The following is a 6,000-nucleotide window of genomic DNA, read 5'->3' on the forward strand; positions in this document are numbered from 1 at the left end:
GCTGAAATGTTGCAGAATTCTTATGGTTTTCAGGTACATCATAAACAGAGCTGCATTCTGCTGCAGTGTCGTGATCATTCAGTGCTCTTCAGATTTGGTATGTGATGACTTACACTCTCCTCCGCATTCTCTATGAAATTTTCAAGGTGTTTCCATTTAGCTGGAAATGGTGCTCCCTGAGAGTTAGCTATTACGGCAGGTCTCGCGTAGTCATCAGAGTGAAATAAAATGAAAGCACCTCCCATCCCTTTGGGAAAATATGGTCCATTAGTTTTTCATTTGCCGGGAGCATCCATTTTTAATATTTTTCCCTTTATCTCCTGGGAATATCAATCTGCATAGATCTATTATTAATTCCACAGCAACGAGCTCATTTTCTCAAAAAATCTTTACTGTGGGTAGTAAAAGTAGGTCTCCCTAGGAATGATTTAAAATCCAAATTGGACTCAAGTATACTATGTGTAGTGCTGGGCTGTTGCTGGGTATCTTTTTGGTGGTGGTGTGTGTTTGGTTGGGTTTTTAAAAGTATATTTGTCTCATCTGAACTCACTATTTTTGTTATAAGCTGAGTGTTGTAAGGTTGTCCAGCATTTAAAACTTGGGAGTCTGGATCAGTACTAAAACAATTGTGGAACCAAAACAATTTTTGAAGGTGAGAGGGTGAGGAAAAAATCTCCTGAACAACCGTGTACTATGCTATGAATGGTAGTGTGTTAAGTTATTTAAATGTTGCAGAGAAGGGAGCAGAAGGGGTTTTCCACTCCTGGAAGGTTCTATAGGCTCCGTTGATAACATTCATTCCCATCAACCCTGCCCAAGCAGTACTTGTTAGCATTTTGCCAGCGAGAGCCTCACTGAAGTTCAGGCTTTTGCCCTGCAGTTCTCGTGGTTCTTGAAGCCCTGTCTCAATTCCATTAAGAATTCACCATTCACTAAAGCAGCGGAGAATCCGGCTCTAACACTCAGCCGTCTGCTGCGTCTTCTGCGTGCCTGGGTACGTGTGCGCACGTCCATGACCCTGTGCCCCTGGGCTGGGCAAAATGGGAAGGGGAGGGTGGCACTGCCTTCTTGCAGAGGGCCCAAGACTGATGTGACTTGAGCGCTGCTCTGTTCGGGTCAGCTGCTGCGTAGGTTGCTTTGTAGGATACCTCGAGCAGGACATGGATCTGGGGACTCTCTTTCCTCATCCTGACTGTTCAGATGGGGTCGTGCTCTCTTGTGCTTGTGGTCTGACACGGGGAATCATTACTGCTTTCCTTCACTGCAGTGTTTTGGAGATGCTTTCATCCAGAACAGTTTCCTGTTAATTGGATCAAATCAATGCATTGGACAGAAACAGCGCAATAACCACATATATCATGTACTGTATTTTGATAGGCAGGAAGATTGTTAATACATCTTTTTATTTTACCTGCCTTAACCTGGAAGAATCGAAACATGTGCTCTTCCTATGCCAATTAGACTCAGTCATAACTTCACAGAAGGAGGGCAGTTCCAGTAAAATCTGTATGGTGACCCAATATTACCTTTTAGGAAGCAAGGAGCTTCTTTGTCTTGTATCTTTGTATTGGTTCTTTTTTTTGTGGGATGGGGGTGGGCGTGGTGTTTTTTCAGTTCCTCCAGTGATCATAGATGTACTGTTTCAAGTTTGCCATGTCACTAGAAGGTCTAAAAAGTTTCAGGAGTTGTGAGAAGTGATAAACGGGTAAGATGCACAATTCATAGGGGGCACAACAGAAGCTGAGGCTGAATTTCTCTTGCATGTAAAAGAATAAACTTAATTTTTTTATCTTATTGGATAAAAGGCAAAGTACTGGTCTTAAAAATGTTCCCAAATGGCTGGCTTTCTCTGCTGCGCAGCAGGAGGCGGCAGGTTATCCGGTGGCCCAGGACCAAGCAAAGGTGCCAGTGGTTATATCGTAACCCAGCCGCAGGCATGGCATGTGAGTTACTTGCTCGGCATGTGCTGTGAGCCACAGAGTTGCTGCTTGGGGATTACCAAGCCAGTTCTGAGCTCATCTGCTCATTTGTGCCTTGAGATGTGGTAGATGTGAAGGCAAATGCTTGTACCTGGGACCTGAGAACAGCCTCAGAAGCTCCACGTTGTCCAGCGGTGGTAGAAGAGATTATTAAAAGTCACATTTATTACACATCTTTGGCAGCTCAGGGTTGGTTTTACCATGTGAGTCTCTTGTGTATTTTCAGTATCTTGAGTTAAAAGGATCCTCCTCTTCTGTAGGAAGCAACTTGGTCACACTGGTATGTGGTCTGCTGGTGCACAACTGTGACTGCTGTCTCATGTGATTCAGCTATTACTAAAATAAGACTCTCATTTCTCTGCAGATAAGCAGGTTTAACTTGTCTGTTAAGGATGGTGTGATTTTTATTTTTTTTTCCTTTTCTGTTTTGAACTGGGTATTATCCATACACACGCTTAACTGAAAGAATATATCTCAAACCAGTGCCAGATGTTTTGCAGCCTAAGGAATTAAGACTGTAGAGGGGAGCTCATTACGTTGTGCAAAGAAAGCTAAAAGATGAGGTGTGGAAAGCTCTTCTGGCTGCCTCTCTTGGTGCTGGGGAAAGCTTTCCTGTGCCACAATAACCTTGCTTTGCTTCTGGTGCTGCCCCAGCCTGGTGAAGCTCTGCCACACACCAGTCCTACTGCCATCATACCTGCTTTCTATTGCTCTTTCTGAGATCCCAGTCTGTGCCAGAGTTGTAGAAGCCTATTTCCAGCTCAGACTGATTGTATTTAATATTTTTTCTTTTTTTTTTTCCCTTTCCTCATGAAGGAAATGAAATAAACATAAGTAATCTGGAGGATTTACAATGGGACTTCAGCCACCCCTGAGGATTCATGGGCTCGGAGTCCTCTGCTTGATTATTTTACATTTATGGCATAAAAATCAGGCTGCTTTAGGTTACTCTGCTAAATGCTGCAGAAAAAAAGGCATGTGGACCAGCACTGAGCCAAGGGAACTCGAGCGAGAGGTAGCCTGCTATTTACTGCCTAGAGTTTCCCTGCTGCTGGTTACATTTCTCTCTCTCACTCCCACAGGGTGGGTGGTGTGAACACTTCTGAATTGCAAAAAATATTAACGTGGTGGCTTTTGGCCATTGGTGTCTCTTCCCTTCTATCCTTGAAGGTAAACAGGGAATGCAAGGAATTTGACCAGAACAAACAAGTCAGAACACTGCACTTGGCTTTCAAAATTGTTTTTTTCAGATTTGTTAGGTAGCTCACATCATCTCACTCTGAACAAATGAATGCTGTGTTGTTTTGGCATGGGGGGTTTTTTGTTTGCCTTTTTTTTGGCAGTTCGGCCTCCAAAGGAGCTTCTAATGGCATGCCCCCGTACCCTCGGCTAGCATAGAGGCTGGTAAAACGAATGCAGGAGCAAATGGACACAAAAACCAGTAAAAATACACCAAAACTATGTTTGAATAAGTTTTTTCCCAGGTTTGAGAGTGCCTGTTGCTCTTTTCCCTTTTCCTGTGTACTGAGGCTCCTGAGTGCCAAGGCTCTGCAGAGGATCGAAGGCACATCCTTGGCGCTGGATGCAGGGCCGTGCCTCTGCTGAACACCAGCCAAGAGGTCCGCTCGGTGCTGAGTACGGTGCCACCATCTGCCTTCCACCATCTCAAGGCTGCTGTGATGGATGCTGTTTCCCAGGGAGCAAACCTTGCCACGCTGCCCTGGGCTCCAGAAGGCGTTGGAGGAGGGAGGAAACCAAGCCAAGCTTGCAGAGCTGTTGGAGGGATGCTCAGAGATTTATACTCAGCTGAAAGAGGCAAGCACCTGCCAGCGATCTGCATCCCTTCTCTGCTTAGGAGGTATCTGGTCATTGTTGGTGCGCAGAGTTCTGCTGGGGGCAGTGCTTGCTTTTTAGCTGGCTCTGGTTTTGAGAGCTCTGCTCTGTCCAACAGACAACTTGCTCTTTTATGTTGTCTGGTATCTCTGCACTGAGCCTATGGCCCTCCATTGACTTACCTTTTCAGAGGTTTGTTCCTGTGATCGATCTTAGTGCTTTCTTTTGGTTATGGTTTGTATTTTTAGTTAATTGAGGAAAGTTGTCATCTTTTTATAGCCATGGAAACTGGAGCCATGGGTTTTGTATCACTAAATTTATACTTAGGCAGAACTGCTATCACAATCACTGTCTGCTCCATACAGGCGTATGTTTTCATTTCGAGAGCCTGTGTTTACAGAAGACAGCAACTGAACTCCTTGTTTTAGAGTCTACCTTATAGCCAAACTGCTGCAATCTGAGTGCTACAAGGGTTAACGTTCAGTGGAGCACATACAATGGCTCAGAGTTTCTAGCCCAAATATTAACAAACTTAGTGCCTCTGCAGGTGAAATTTTATTTCTTTTATGGCACACAGTTAAGAGGCACACCTGAATGGGAACAGACGTAGAAAAGAACTAATGTTTAACTCAATATCTTTCCTGAATGATAACAATACCAAGACTGTGTGTGTAGCTGATGCAGAATAGTCATCCTTTTTAGTTCCATGCCTTGCATTCCTTCGTCAGATAGGTATTGAAACTCTGTATGGGGATCGGTATATTTTCCCCTGTGCTCTGTAAATGAAGTTTTGTGATTGCAAGACATAGCTTCTGTTTTCCACTAGAGGCCAATAAAGTGTAGGACAAGGCTGCTGCAAGGCTTTCAGCAGAAAGCCCCATCTTTTTTTCCCTTCCAGACCTGTTGCTCAACTGTTGTATTTCCATCTTGATGATTATTTCTTCTTTTAGAAATGGTTCTCCCTCTGATGCAGTAAAATTCAACTGCTAAGTCTTCCTTCTGGGGTTTTGTTCCCAAAACCTTCAAGAAGTTAAAGAATTGTCCTCTTGATTTGCTCATACGTATTCCTTCCACATTTTCAATTCCTAGCTGTTAACTCTGTAGCAGCCTCCGTGGAATAAAGGGGACATCAAAAAGGCGATGGAAACAGAGTGGGAAATACCAGTGCTTTGGTCTTTTAAGAGTTTCAGGAAATGGTATTCCTTTAGCTACTACATTTTACTGGGGATCTTCCTAAATTTCGTGCTTACCAGCGACCAAGCCAATGACATCCGATTCCAGCTGAGGGGCAGGGTCCTGTTTGCACTCGGTCATCAGTCTGCCCGAGTGCCTTTGCCTACTGACTCCTTGGGACATATCTCAGTCCTGGGTAATAGCACTGCTCTATTGCACAGTTACTAGGAGGGTCAGGACAGCAAAAGTCCTCAAATATGAGGATGGTGGTGCCAGCTCTGTGTCACAGACAGGAGAAGCCATCTGGGACAACGCTTGTTAGCCTGGGAACTACCCCCTGTTTTCCGGCTCAAATCAGCGAGGAGTAACTCTGCCTAACATGTTGGTTAAAGCCAGAAATTTTTACAGCAAGACAAAGGCACTGCTCGGTGCTTTAGCTTGGAAGACTGTTTATGATTTTCTTGCTGCCTAGCAGGGGTCTCCTGTGAGCGGTGCATATGTGCTGGCTCCCCCCATTGCCGTGCTGCTGGGCCTGGTTATAGCACTGTGCTTTGGCTGCTTCTCCTAAACCTGTGAGATTTCTCTGGGGATTGTGGGGAACTTGATTTAAGAAGGAGTTGGGCTTCTCCTTTTGGAGAATACGCTGCTATGGTAGGAAGCAAAACTGAGGTGGGATTGCAGCTCAGAGGGACGTTGCCCGAGCTAGCTCTAATTGTGCAGTGGCATGGCTTAATGCAACCCTTTCAGCCAGGGCACCCATGGCCCCCTGAGGATTTATCTGCATCTGCTAGCTCCCGACCCACCCTGTGAGCCAGAAGGGCTCTGCTGCAGCATTTCTTTGGTTAGATAGGTGATGTCAAGCCCAGGCACACGCTGCATGAGACAGGCTGTAACCCATGAGGGCGAGCATCCCCTCCAGCTTCATTCATCTGCCATCTGCAAAGGATTTCCTAATCCGGCAGGATGGGGTGCTTTGAAGTTTAGATGGTAGAGTTGCTTTTCCAGAATATATGAT

This window comes from Ciconia boyciana, chromosome 5, assembly GCF_034638445.1.
Source record: "Ciconia boyciana chromosome 5, ASM3463844v1, whole genome shotgun sequence".
NCBI lineage: Eukaryota > Metazoa > Chordata > Aves > Ciconiiformes > Ciconiidae > Ciconia > Ciconia boyciana.